The sequence below is a fragment of the Metopolophium dirhodum genome, chromosome 1 (genome assembly GCF_019925205.1).
Source record: "Metopolophium dirhodum isolate CAU chromosome 1, ASM1992520v1, whole genome shotgun sequence".
Classification (NCBI taxonomy): domain Eukaryota; kingdom Metazoa; phylum Arthropoda; class Insecta; order Hemiptera; family Aphididae; genus Metopolophium; species Metopolophium dirhodum.
In genome coordinates this window covers 18,417,300-18,433,823 of record NC_083560.1, presented here as the reverse complement: position 1 = coordinate 18,433,823, position 16,524 = coordinate 18,417,300, and positions in this window count along the sequence as shown.

The following is a 16,524-nucleotide window of genomic DNA, read 5'->3' as shown; positions in this document are numbered from 1 at the left end:
GGAGTATCAATTTGAATAAGCCCATTTTCCTTTAAAAACGTAGAATAGTATTTTCCCTGACCGAATAATTAAATTCAAATTTTTGTCTGAAAAAGAACAACTGGCACAATTAACGATTTTAATCAGGATAAAGTTTAATTCGACTCGGACGGTAAGTTCGGTTGATGCGCGTGGTATATATACGACAAGCATGCGGTTGACCGCATAAACGAACGACAATACCTACCTAATTTTCTAAGTATTTTAAATTTTTTCGAAAGCCGATATATAGGTAGGTACTGCATGTTTCATATTACATAGCTAAAAGTTTTATAATAGGACAATTCTGCACATTAATATTATCAAAACTAACTGCACACTGTTGAAACTAGTGAATGAATATTTGCAAGTCGCACGTGTGTAAGCGTGACATTATGAAGCTAAAAAAAAAATGCAAAGTGACTATAATTTTAGTACAAATACGTGAAGAAAAAAGTAGATATTCCTATAATTGAAATATATAATATTATAGTCGAAACAAATAATTACTTAAATAAAGCTACTTTGACTCTACTAAGAATTATAGCAGGTTTAACAATTTACTTTAGTATAAATGGCAATTATAGTATTGTAATAAAATTGTATCTGCCAATAAGAAATAGTGTTTGTATCTAAATATTATAGCTATTATAGGAAATAATTATTTCCAAGACAAGTAACTATAAATGTAGTTGGTTTATATTGAACTAGCTGACCATGTGCACTTCGTTGCCCGTTAAATGTACCAACTCTATATGAGTCAAACTTTGTTCAATTCGTCATTTAATATTCGGTGCACGGTGTTCAAAATGTATCTTAACTTTTCTGTTGCCTGGAATAAAAATTCTGATCCGCAGCAGTATAATATTATACTGCGGAAGATCGCGGACCCAGTGCTATTTGTACGTAAGTTTAACTCTAATGTATCAAAGTTATATCAAGTTTATTTTGATATAATACGGTGGATTAATATATAACCAATTAATACATAACCCTAACCTTACCTAGTCGTACTAAAATCCGATGAATAAAAAAACCAAATTTAACCATTTTTTTTTAAATTAGTCTATCTTCTTCCCAGAGATCTGTCACACAAACATACATTTATATACAATTTAGCTGATCCTGCGCACTTCGTGGCCCGTAAACAATGACAATTGTTAAAAAAGTTGTGATTGTTCAACTCCTTTTTGGTGTAACTCACTGCAGTAAGTGAAACTCATCCACCCTAGTTGTAGGCAATGTGCGAAAATTCGATTTGATGCAAGCTTGTACCTGATCTGCCTGATTAACCAATAGCAACCAATAATAAATAAACACTAGTTCTATTAACTATGTCTCCTAAAACCAATGACAACCATTTTTTATATACAAATATTTCCATCGTGGATCTCAGAACCCCTGTTTGAGCCAGGGCCTTGCACCCGATTTAACCCGAACCCCTAACACCCCTAAACACCTTTAAAAAATCAAACACCCGAAACCCGTATAACCCGAATGATTCTGTTTTCAAAACACCCGTGTTAACCAAAACCCGAATAAATATTCGGGTTAACCCGAAATCCCGAATAATTTTTTTTTCTCATTCTTCATGCGACATATCATTTCGTAAGTATTTCTTGTGGTGAGTTCGATTTTGTAGAGTTAAATAATCAATAATAATAATAACAGGAACTATCTAACAAACAATCATAGGTAATTTCTTGAAAATAAAATCTATTAAAATGTTTAATAATTTAATTGATTCTGATTAAAATATTAAGTATTTAATTATTTCTTATACCTATTATATTATGATATAATTTATTACTTTATTACTTTATTAGTAAAACAAATCCAAATATAGCCAATAGCAATATAAAATAGACGTGGACTCAACAAAACTGAAAGTATTGACAGCCGTGACCAAAATACCAAACACTAATAACTAATAATAACTTGTGTTATTTCATAATTTGCGACGAACTTCCAAAGCGGAATTACCTATGTCCTATAATATCTAATTTAGTAACTCGAATATCGTAATACGCGGCTATATTAATTATTTACCAGTTTTTCGGTAATCACGAAATCATAATTTATATTTTATTTTATTTGTCTATGGCTCAACAGTCAGCGCCCTGTAACGCCCCTATGGTCATCTATTTTGAACATTTTAATATTTTATTATTTATTATATCCATCGACTTGGCATGTGGGAAATTGTACATTTGTAATTTGTATCACATTCGGTCTACGAGTCTACGACGCGCCTCTCACTACGTACCTACTCAATTTTCAATTTTATTATTATTTCATCGTACAATTTGTAAGTAGCTATATATTTTTTATATTACCTTTTATATATAGTATAATAATATTATTCATAATATTTATAAAGATTAATTTTTTTAATTTTTAAGTCATCACAAAATTATCAATACCTATTATGTTATATAGGTTTTTTTTTTTTATTTAAAATATAATTACAATCTATACAACAATTTAGTACAATAAGTAATTTAGATATAGTATTTACATATCGAGAATAACAGATGGGGGAGGGCACTCAGTAGTGCCACCCGACTCTGTTATATAGGTACGTAACATTATGCAAAATTAAAATATCAATCTGTTGTAACTGTTGATTTAGAAAAATATACCTATTCATTATGTTTTTGTATTTATTTTTATATGGGATTAGGCTCTAGCAAGTTAATTATTTTTTGACCACCGAAAGCCTTGTAAACGTTTTGATTTTTGATGACTGTTTTTTGTTTGCTTATCAAATAAAATTTTTCTGAATATTTTTAATAAGTACAATTTTTTTTTAAATATGCTAGTATGTTATATAAGTCTAGCACCTATTTAGATTTTAGACATGTTATATAGTAAAATAAAATGAGTTACGTGGAGTCTAATGCCTATTATAAAACGAATAGGTAGTTAAATATTTAGTTTCCCACTGTCTTATTTCTTATAGTTCATAGAAAAAGGTAACTACTGTACATTAATTAACCTAGTTTAGTTAAAAACAAACGTTGCGAATTTGGGTAAAACATTTATATTTTATTATAAATAACATAAACATGAACACTTTCTGTTTTTTTTTTTTTGGGGGGGGGGGTTCATCAAAAGTTCTGTTTTATCCAGATTTCTCAGCACCCATATTAACCAATATTAACCCGAATAATAACGGTTTTGAAAACCCAAATGTTTGTTTAAATTTTTTATTCGGGTGTTTGAACACCCAAATACATCCAGCACTCGAAACCCGAAACCCGAATAAATGATTCGGGTGCAAGGCCCTGCGAGCACTTCTATTAATTCTTTCCTCGATGAATGGACTATCCAACAAAAAAATAATTTTTCTATTCGTACCAGTAGTTCCTGCAGTCTCACGGAAAACAACAAAACAGTTGTCTGTACTATAAAAATAGTAGTATTGACTGTGCATGTCAAATGGCTAGAACATTTAATACGAGGTTCCTCATGACTTGTTATGGTAGCTATTTGAACATATTATTATGGATATTTAAGCTTGTTTTTTCATAATCTTTTCAAGCGTTTAAATTTTGTCGAAATCGCGACAATTTCAAAAGTGTTTTCAGGTGAAAAATGTATTAAACGTTAAATTTTTATAGCTAAGGTTGGAACATTTAATGCAAGGTTTCTCACAAGTAGTATATACTGAGACCAACAACTTTAAGTAATATTTTGTAAACACAATTTTTCTGTACACATTTGAAGTTGACAAGTTGTCGAAGGTATTTAAACGAAGGATAAGGATTTTTGTTATTTTGTTGTAATTGCATAAAATTTTTTTTTTGCATATTTGAAATATTAATTAAAGTGTGTACCTACATTTTCGAATGCAATGTTTTCAGCAAAAAATAATTTTCGACCACATGTGACGCAGTCTACGGAAATATTTGTTAACGGAAAAAACAAAACAGTTGTTTGTACTATAAAAATAGTAGGATTGACTGTACATAATAATTGCTATAGGGATAGCTATAGGGATAGCTATAAGATTAATCAGATTTACTAAAATATTATAGTCAAGTTATTACATAGTAATTCGAACTGAAATATGCTATTTTAACTATATTCTTTAGTTAATTCAAACATTAAAAACTCCATTAAAACTATAAAATACAGTAAACCTAACCATAACTAATAACTATATTTATATAGTAATAATAAGTAAATCATTTTAGTTATTTTACCTATTAAATAGTTATATTTACTATAATTTGTTTAGCTATAATACTATAGTAATTTTTTCCGTGCTCACGAGATTAGCGCGTTCTAACTAACAAACTCTACAGCTTTATATATTTTAGTATAGACAAAAAAAGTAGATACGCCTATAATTTATATATATTTTATTCAAAACAAACAACTATTTAAATAAAGCTACTTTAATTTTGGCTCTTGCTACTAATATTATGATAGTGGTTTTAACTATTTATTTTGGTTTAAATGGTCATTATTTTGTAATTAATAATTTTGTAATACAACTATAATACGTATTGCTATTTCAACTATTCCGTGTTCAACCAAATTGTCTTAGCAATTTTAGCTAATTTTATAGTTGCCCCCTCCCTCCCGGAGAATTACGTTTTATAGTTGAAATAACAATAAATTATATATATATTATATAATATATTTAATTATGTCATTGTATTAATTATTTTAAATTATGTATTATTGTATTATGTTAAACTGTTGAATAGGGCCCAGCCCGTTAACAAATAAATAAAAATAAAAAAAAAAAAATTCTTTTAACTAAACTAAATATTATTTTACGGGCACAATAATTTTCGCTGTACCTACATTCGATACATAAATTGAGTCCACAGTCTAATGTTCGTATTATGGTATTCGAATTATACTTGTATTTAAACATTTTTGTGGTATTCCAAACATTTTTAAAATACTTTGTATTCCGGAATCCCAAACCGACCAATATTTTCGAATTGTATTGTTTCATATTTTGTTGGTATTATAAAAATATTTTCGAAAGGTTCTAAGGATTTATAATATTAAATAAGGTTTCATGAAACAAGCAGTCGCAGAATGGCTATTACCAGGTTGGCCCCGAATCTGAAATACTTGAACTAATATTAAACTAGATAATTCCTGGTATCAAATATCAAATGTGTAATTAAACCAACTCCTTTGATCATTGCTAGTATGAAATTTGCAACCATTACATCTGTTCGGTGATTTCGTCTTAGAATGATATTTCGTCGGTAGGTACCTACAAATCTATGAAAAGACCAAACCGTATAGACTATATAGAGTATTTGTCTTGGACGATTTGAGTGTGTACTAAGGGTTTCAAAATTGCATAAAATTTAATTTATTGGAATAATTCATTTATGTGAAAAATATAAATAAAAAAAGTTTTGTATTAATAATAAGAATGTATATTTGTAAACTTAGAAAAAGAGAACATTTTCTAAAGTTCCTTTCACCTTGGTAGACATTAGGTAATTTATTGTCGATATACTCAGAGTGCAATCAATAATAAGTTCTTATCATCTATAACCAATTATGTTTAGAAGAAAAAAATATTTTCTATAATTCTATGAAATGTTTCAAGAAGACTAAAATGTTCAATTATGAAATATTTCAATTAAAAAATGTTAAGTGAAATATTTCAAATTCAGTATCCTAATTTCATTTCATTGCAATCAAGATCCAGAATAAGATTTAATTATATATAAATTGTTCTTTTTGCATTTTAGATTCTGAGCGTTATAACGACGAATGAATGTATTGTATTTATAACTATGTGTTTTTTTTTCTATCATCAATCTTTAGGTTAGTAAAAATGCTCAGAATTTTGATATTAGCATCTTTTCTGATATAAGAAGTGTATGTTGTTGGTGCATTGAGGAGGTCATGATGGTGAAAATTCCAAGTAGATTATGAAATCGTCGGGAAAAACCAAACAAAAAAAGAGAAAAAAATGGTAATTTTTACTCAAAACCAATTTTTCACAACTTTTTTTTTGTGTTACTAAAAAACTCATAAAGTGTCTACCACTTGCAATTTTACCAAATATTTATATTAGCGTTTTTCATGTATGGTAACAATCACTTAGTAAAATAGCTTGACAATTTAATGCAAGTGTCCTCACAAGATGTTTTAATAATAGTTAAAAATTATTAAAGCACATAGGCTCATTTATATTTTTAATGCATTCAAAGTTCAAATTTTGACAAAGTTCATCAAAATCCCGAGAAATTGTGCAAAATATTTTTCGGCTATAAAATCATAAACAATTTTCTTTACATAATTATAATGTTAGACTTTTTAATAAAAGATTTCCCAAAAGTTTTCTACCTTTAATAAAAAAGAAAGTTTACTGGAACATAACATTAATTTTTTATGACTGTTTGAGTTTAAAATGTTTACGATATTTGATATTTAGCGGTAAAATAACGAATTCCAAATTCCAATTATTTGATTTTTATATTTTATAGTGATTTAAAAACTAATATTCGAAGTCATTTGAAACTTTCAGCAAATATTTGTATTATCATTTTCCATCCATGGAAAAATGTACTTTTTGAGCTATTTATAGCCATGCGACATTCCGAACTTTGTAAATTTTTTTTAAGATATTGTCGATAAAAACTTTTCCACCTTGTAAAAATCATTAAAAACCCGAAAATTTGTAAATAATTTTTCAGTTATAAATAAATAAATTTTTTTAATTTCATAGTCAACATTGGAAAATATTTCTAACTTTAAGTAATATTTTGTAAACACAATTTTTCTGTACACATTTGAAGTTGACAAGTTGTCGAAGGTATTTAAACGAAGGATAAGGATTTTTGTTATTTTGTTGTAATTGCATAAAATATTTTTTTTTGCATATTTGAAATATTAATTAAAGTGTGTACCTACATTTTTGAATGCAATGTTTTCAGCAAAAAAATAATTTTCGACCACATGTGACGCAGTCTACGGAAATATTTGTTAACGGAAAAAACAAAACAGTTGTTTGTACTATAAAAATAGTAGGATTGACTGTACATAATAATTGCTATAGGGATAGCTATAGGGATAGCTATAAGATTAATCAGATTTACTAAAATATTATAGTCAAGTTATTACATAGTAATTCGAACTGAAATATGCTATTTTAACTATATTCTTTAGTTAATTCAAACATTAAAAACTCCATTAAAACTATAAAATACAGTAAACCTAACCATAACTAATAACTATATTTATATAGTAATAATAAGTAAATCATTTTAGTTATTTTACCTATTAAATAGTTATATTTACTATAATTTGTTTAGCTATAATACTATAGTAATTTTTTCCGTGCTCACGAGATTAGCGCGTTCTAACTAACAAACTCTACAGCTTTATATATTTTAGTATAGACAAAAAAAGTAGATACGCCTATAATTTATATATATTTTATTCAAAACAAACAACTATTTAAATAAAGCTACTTTAATTTTGGCTCTTGCTACTAATATTATGATAGTGGTTTTAACTATTTATTTTGGTTTAAATGGTCATTATTTTGTAATTAATAATTTTGTAATACAACTATAATACGTATTGCTATTTCAACTATTCCGTGTTCAACCAAATTGTCTTAGCAATTTTAGCTAATTTTATAGTTGCCCCCTCCCTCCCGGAGAATTACGTTTTATAGTTGAAATAACAATAAATTATATATATATTATATATATTTAATTATGTCATTTTCATTTTCTTTGTCTAAATGTCAATAAAATTGTATTTGTTGGGGCATGGAGCGTGAAAAAATAATACAAGACTATTAATAATATTAAAAATACATAAGCACAATTTTCTTTATAAGCATTCAAGTTCGGTCTTTGACAACATTTATCAAAAATTTAAATTTAAAAAAACGGTTTTGTAGTTGATGAAAATGTTCAGATTGCTGTTGTATAGCTAAGGAATGGGCATTAAAAATAAAGTTCCACGTATAGAGGTTATTCTGTAACCAATAAATCTCAAAAATATAAATATTTGGACGAAATTCCATATAAAATAACCAAGAAAAACGATTTTAGTTATTTCGTTGTAATTTTATAATATCAATTCAACAGCTTACTAATAAGTAATAAAAGTGATACATTTTTTAAAAAAATTTCGTTGACCCACTTGTAACCTACTGCACATCAGAGCGACATCCAATCAACCGCTATTTTGTATTACCCACATAATAATATAATACATTTACATAATATTTTGGTTTTTCAATACACCTTCGTTTAAATCCCGGCCCGGGTCGTAATATTTTACGCGTTGACATAATCATTCGTCCGCCGCGCCCTTAAATCGGTCTGGAAATCCTGGGTGCATATCGTGATACGAGGGGTGCAAGGGAGCATAGGGTACGACTGCAGGCTGCGGTCGTCGAAAAGCTGCGCGGAAAATCGCCGGGAAAATAATGATTTTACGAAAACGCGAGGAGCGCGCGCCACGAGTGCGGTGCGTTTTCGAGCTTTGCGCGAAAACGATGATTTTTCCATGTGTTTTGTTGTTTTTCGATATTATAATGCCGATAAAACCCTCAGCGACGGATTAAAGGGATTACCGTGACGCGTATACAATAAATAATTGTATAATAATATATTGTAGGTATTACAATACGAATGCGTATAATATTATAACATAATGTGGTTATAAATGTGTGGTCACCACTGGTCAACAGACAAAAGGTGCTATTGCCAATTTTAGTAGTTTTTTTTTAGGGAGGTCATTTTTATATAATGTTTGATTTCATAAGAGTGCATAGTAACAATGAATACTACCTATGTAGGTTGTAGGTAGGTGCACATTTCGAAAAAAATTTTCATTTTTAACTCTGTCCTATAGCTTTAATCTAATTTAATACACATTTTGGGGGATTTGATGAAGTCTTTTATGCTACGTAAATTATATATAAATTACACGTATATATTATAAGTAGGGAACGGATTTAAATGCTCTAAAAAACAAGAAAAATTCCTTAAAAAAAACGATTTAATGCCTTAAAAAATGCTTTAACATCAAAAAATGCACTAAAAAATGCTCTAAAAAACTTTAAAAATGGGTTTATATTCAATAAAAACAAAATTTAAATTTAAAACTTATAAAAAAACACATTATTATGAAAAATCTAATAAAAAATATTTAAATACAATACAACCTTAATTAATTAATTTTCAATTATCTTCTGTCCATCTTCTTTTTACTCTAAAAAATTAAAAAATTAATAGGTATACCATTTAGATAGGTATATTCGTTATACTTTTACCTTTTGTTTCATAGCATTGTATTATACACGTGTCAACAAAAATTTCGTAATTTCGTAACATAATACATATTTAGGTATTTTAATTTTTTTTAGAATAAATGTGGAAAAAATGTTGAAAAAATGACTTGAAAACCACAAAATGCACTAAAAATGTCAAAAAATGCAAAATAAAAGTTACATTTTTTAATTCTTTGATGTATGAAATGAATTTTTTGCTTGGAAACCAATGTTTTCGGACATTCAGAAAAAAAAGCAATTTGCATTCAAATCCGTTCCCTAATTATAAGCATTTTCAATACAACGCGAGTCATCATCAGTTTTTTTGTTTAAGACAAAAAGCTTCCTGAAAGAATCATGGTCGTCCCGAAAGAGACAGATCATGTGGTTGCTTTATTCGTTCATTTTTCAACTCTAAAACAATTTTCTCACTCTACTCACGTAAAGAAAAAGATAAAATAAACATTTGGTGAAAGTTTCGAGTATCTAGAGTCATTAGTCATTATAGTTTTTAAATTACAACAAAATAAGAAAATCGTTCAATGCGAAATCGTTAATTTACGAGCGAATATCCAAAATATCCTAAAATGTTCAAATGTGAACGATCATATAAATAATTAATGTGACTTTTCGGTAACCTTTATTTTTTTTTCCAACGTAGAAAAGCGAAGTAAGTTAGCATAATCTTACCAATATTTATAGAAACAAATTAAAAATGTCTATAAATAGTTCAATAAGCTAAAATAATATTTTGGAAATCATGTACAGAAAATGATTATATTGACATTTGATGAAAATGTTAATAACATAGGTAGGTAGGTACAGTTATTCGTTTTTGTGTTACACCAAAAAAACAAAATCTATATGACCTTTTTTAAACAACTGTGATTTATCCAATTTTGATCTCTTAAAGTCGACGACTAGATCCAATTTGCCATCAGAAACTGAACTTGAACGAAACATTTTTTCTACTCCCGTAAGTACTAATTTTCTTGTACACAGACACAAAGAATACAACAAAAAAAACATCGCTGTAATATCAATGCATTCATAATATAATGGCGCCGTACAGTAGGCCAGATTAAGTTCATAATGGAATGGAAATAAATAATCTGTTATTACAATTTGATAGTAGTGGAGTAAACTTAATATTTGTCCATTATATATTATCATCGTAAAATCAAAGGCTATAACTATTATACATATTTTGAACTGGTGGTTTATACTAAATTTGTAAAATATTACCCGTATATTTATCAATATAAATTTAGACATTAAACGTCGAAACGGCATCGCTGGATACATCGATTGGTAAGTAATAATAATAATATTTAATTTTTTTCTAAACGTATACTTGAAATATTTTTTTTTTATTATTAATGTCAGTTATAACGTCAGTGTAGTTTTTTTTTGTTATCGGTCTATTAAAAATTACTGGTAGGTGCACGCAGGTGTTTCAAATTCAACTTAAATATTTAATAACATTAGGTTGTGAGGTTGTAAGTGGGTTGTGTTTAAAAAAAAACCAATGAAAAATTCCAATTTATGGTGAACATTTTAAGCGTTTACAACCGTAAACACTGATAACCAATAGTTTTAGAGTTACACCATAAAAATAAATTCAATTTTTCGAAAAATCAGTTTTGCGTAAAAATTATCATTTTTTTGGGGGGGGGGAGGTTTTGACTCTTTCAAAAATAACTGAGAACTTACGATTCCGACCTCCCAATTTTTTACCACCCAACATTTTGACGACTGAAACACATCATCATTGCAGTATAAGTACAATTCATTCGCTTTGCTGAGAATGTACAACAACAAAAATGTAAAAAAAAAAAACCTATTACATTCATCGCTCCACTCGGAATATGAAATACGAAAACGAACGGAGTCCCGAACCGTAGATTTATAAATTCTAAATACTTTTGTCGATTATTTTGTGGTAGGTACCGGCGGGACTGCGCAGAACGCTAGCAGAATGGCATCGGCGGTAGAGTTTTCGGTTCGATAATGAATTAATCGATATAACATTGGGGGTCGCACCTACCTAGACACGATACGCTCTCGTGGCATATTATACCTACGCGTTATTATATTAGTATTATTGTTCGATGATAATATGCGTTTTAACGACCGTGTCGGGGACCTTTGCGCCGTATAATCGTCGACGAACTAATTGGTATATTATTTCGCGGTGCAGACGCTGCGGGAATCGCGGCCCGGTCAAATGCACGATCGCTATGACGACGGCAAAGTATAATATTGTCGCGGGCCGAGTACCTATACGCGAGTATTATAATCTATAAACTATAGTATATTATATTATTATTATAAGATATTAATTCGTCCTGCTTCCAAGTGACACTGTCAGTGGCGTAGCCGGTGGGGGGGGGGGAGGGGGTTAGGTGTTACCCCCATGGCCGTATTTATATCAAAAATATAATGTTTATAACAGAGATGTTTAGGGTAGAGAATCTGGTATTACACCGGGTGCCGAGTACTGGCCGAGTAAAATGTGTTATACTGACCGGGTATCGAGTATTGGCCGAGTAAAAATTTTAACACTAACCGGGTATCGAGTATTGGCCGGGTAAAAATTTTAACACTAACCGGGTATCGAGTATAGGCCGAGTAGAAATGTAAATACGAAATGGGTATTATACCACTGTCAAAGTGCCAAGTATCAACTATAATATTCACATTAGACAGTAAACACGAGATTTATTTTTGTAATTCGTAGAAGAAAAACACGATTTGTGTATAATCAACTGGCCATTGTCAATCGGTGCAGCAATTTCCAATATGTACCAAAATAAATTACAATTTATTACCCTAGAATTTTAGATTTTTCCCGTTAAGTATAATATATTTATTGGTATGCGTATATTTATAAACAGATTATCAGCGTTTGCCATTGGATATGAGTCGGGTAAAAATGTAGTATTTCGCCGGGTACCGAGTGAGAGCCGAGTCTTAAATATTATGATATCGAGTACCCGGCCATCGAGTGATTGCCGGGTACCCGGAACATCTCTATAGTTTATAATGTAGGAATACAATCATTTGGTGGTGGTAAAATGTATTATTCAATCTATTGACATTGGAGCTGACGACTATTCGGCTTTGGAGGAATTCGCATTATGGAAAGAACAAAATATAAAAACAAAACCCATAAAAAAATGTTGCAACTGCTTTGGCTGAACGTATAACGAAAACATGTACCCATCAATATACAGACGTTTAATTATCTTAGCTTCTTTACCAGTTGAAAATCGACTGAACGGGTGAACACTCGCCGTGACATAGAAGTGACAGTTGCAGAAGTTATCGGAAATATTTAAATATTATGGAAAGAGTCACCGCATTAGACTGATATAACATTATAATATTGTGTTATATATTATAATAACAATAGTATTTATATTATTTTTGCAGCATCATCAACATATTTTGCATTATAACTATTTGTAAAAAAGGAAAACACTGCGACCAGTGGCGTACTTGGACCTGAATTTCGAGGAGGGTTTTTAATGTGTTTCAGTTTTTCTACGGTTTTTCGTTATTGTTGACCAAAAAAATACAACTCGTGAGAAATGTATTTTTTATTTTTCGAGTCACTATACATATAGTGTGCCTACCCACAAAGCATTTGGGAAATGATAATATTTTGTGAATATTTTGGAGTGCTTGAATAATGAATATTTGACTGGTATAATATATAAATATTTTATTCTCATGACAACAAAATATTGGACTATATGATTGCACAAAAATGTTGAATTGATATTTTTATGTTTCCATGAAAATATTTTTTGAAAAAATATGATTAAAATGTTTTGTTAATGTGTTTTACAAAATATTTTGCAAATGTGAAGTTCTTGGCCAAAAAATATAAATAAAATATTTCCTTATTATTTACGCAACTTTTTCAAATTAAAATTATTGTCAAACTTGCATCTCTAGTTATATACCTACTGGCTACGGCGTACTATCTTATATTGTTGTGTGATAAAAGTGTTGCTCGTTATTATTTCGTAACAATGTCCAAAATTCAAACGTGAGAATTATATTATCAGTTATAATTTATTTTGTATTTTTAATATTTTCAAAATAAAATTTATGGATTAAACCGGCTTTTTATTTGCAAAACTCTAACTCATATCATTTGCGCTCCATCTATATTTTAATTAAAAGCTACTTAATATTAAATATTTATAGTGGTAACTGGTAATGACCGGTCAATATAATATATTTGAGCCAATTTCTCTATTTGTACATACTAACACCATTTAGTTCGCCAATATGTAATACAGTGAAACCTCACCAAGTACCGAATATTCTTGGTCACTTAAATTTTGTCCGCTATTTAATATTTACAGGTGTCCATCAAGGGAGGTTTTACGATATATTATTATTTCAAACATTATATCAACTAGTTTTCTTATGTAATTTACATAATTTATTTTACTCCAGTCGTAATGGTTTTAGTTTTAAACGCAATATTATTATGATACAGGACAAATCAATAAAAACGTGTTTAGTGCAAATGTATAATAATATAATTATTATGATAATACATTTTTGTATAAATATAAATAGTTTAAAAAATTTCAAATTGTGTAAAAATATGTTATTTATGAAATAAGACTAACACAATGTTAAAAATAATTTAAATACAATGCACTTAAAACCCTAAATTACATTTTTAATTTTTTTTTTTATACATCTTAATATGGTCTATAATATATTATATATACCGTTCTTTCTCATTTGTATTAATTGCTTTCGAACGTATTGTAAACAAGAACAATTTTAAGTCATTAAACTGTATAAACTCTCTTGTCTCCTCCACTATCTCAGGACTTTTGAGACTTACCTTTTCAAATATAATATGACATTATAAGTATTGTAATAATTGTATGTTGTTTTTAAATGTATATTGTTTTTACAAAATAAAATATATTACATTTTACTTTTTTTTTATGCAAAAATTTCAATTTTCTATATTTTTATGAGAGCAAATAGTATAGGTATTACACTGCGATGTCAACAAACGATTCGATGCACATACATGGTGATTTCAATTATTATTTTAATAACTAATAATAATATTATAGTATTAAAAAAAATTGACCGAAATCGATAGAACAGCTCAATCTACATTTCGGCAACTACAACGGCGGACCTCCGAGAGTAGCTTAGTGGAATTATTTTAAACCACCAGAGAGCGCAACTATAATACTGAGTTTTAATCGAAATATTTCTCGGTGAACATTTAATATTAATTTTTTTTGCGTGTTACATCAATCAATGTTGTCGTATGTTTTTCGACCGTAAGTGTGCATTTGATAACCCGAATTATAAATCAAGCCAGATTTCTAACGAAGTTAGGACAATTAATTGTAATAAGTGGGTACATAAAGATAGTGCTGTTAAAATACGATATTTTAATTTTTTTTTTCATAATACTTTATTATACCGGTATAATTGTACCAGTAGGCAGTATACTACCATGCGTTAATGATAGAATTTTGTCAAAATTACAAAAAATTTGCAAGCCATGCTGTAGTTAGAAATTCCTAAAACGTTTAACATATTCATGCCTAAGATTTGGAAAGTGTAATTCAAGGTTCCTCATGAGTTAATATTACAGTAATTAAAAATTAAAGTTGAACGTAATTCCACATTTTAGATTCTGAGTGGAGCGATGGATGTATTGATTTTACAATTAAATATGATTTTTTTATTTTTATTTTTGTGTCATTTATTACCGTTTGGGGCAGTAACACTGGATTACACTTTACAATTTTTTTTTAATAGCATTTAAAGACTTAAAGATCGTATTTTAACAAAAGGTATACAAATCACGAAAATGTGCAAATTATTTTGAGTTTGAAATTCCTAAAAATGTTTCTTTTTAAATCTAAAATTCAAAAATACAATTTTCTTATTTTGTTGTAATTCTAAAACAGCTAACAGTAGACCCTTTAAATTTAAATCATATGTTTATTTTATCAGCTCCTAAACTTGATAAATATTTTGACCGTTTTCGATCTATTTCCGATTTATGACAGCATTTATACAATTTAATGACGATTTCGTAGTTAAAAATGTATGAAATATTCAAATTTGGACGAAATTACATATTAAATAACCAAGAATAACGATTATAGTTAATTCGTTGTAATTGTATTGTTCTAATTCAACTGATCGTCAACCACATTAATAATAAGTAATAACAATATAAATATAATATAAAATATCCACAATGAAAAACGGTCTCCACTCAGAATCGTTTTTCGTATACAATGATATGATATCATTGAATTCAAATTTAATACCGTCCATTATACAGTGACCCGCTTGTAGCATACTGTACAGCAGAGTGACATCCAATTACTCGCTTATATTTTTTGATGGGCGCCTGAAATTTAAATTTTAATGCAGTGTAATCACGTGTAAAACAACGATTTCTCATCATACGATTTCCTTATTTCGTTTTCATCAAACGCGAATAATTGAATAGATAAGTACCTACACGAAACTCTCACCAAAATAGAAATTCTTATATATGGTATAATTTTCAAAATATTTTGGCCTTTTTTACATACCTACCTATTTATAAACATTTGACAATTTCGTGTTTTTTTTCCTCGCATCTCCCGCTAAAAATGCCTCGAGTTTAAACCTATGACGTCATGTTATTCTGCTTTCGCGGAGCCTAAGCTGATGACTATCTATCCCTCTAAAATAAATTAGATAAGTGTCTTTAGTTTTGTTGATGTACACCACTCGTTAGATATACGTTCGTCCCTCCTAAATCAGAACGACTTCCAGGATTTCATAATATACCGAAGTAGGTACTGTTCCGTTTAAATTAACTGCATAGACCGTGAAGGACCGTGGAAGGAACTCGTTCGAATGTTTTCGTTAATTTTTTAGGAAATTATCGGTCTAACCTTGTACAAAATCAATAAATTGAACATTTTAAAAACAAAGTAACTGTGCATAACTAAACAATATATTATTAAAAAGGTGGGTAAGTGGATGTCACTCTGCTGTACAGTAGGTTACAAGTGGGTCACTGTTATGGATGGTGTTAAATATGAATTCAATGATATAATATCATTGTATAAGAAAAACGATTCTGAGCGAAAACAGTCAGTCAGCCTATGATATTACCAAGTATATTTGATGATATTATTGTAAATAAAGTAATTTAT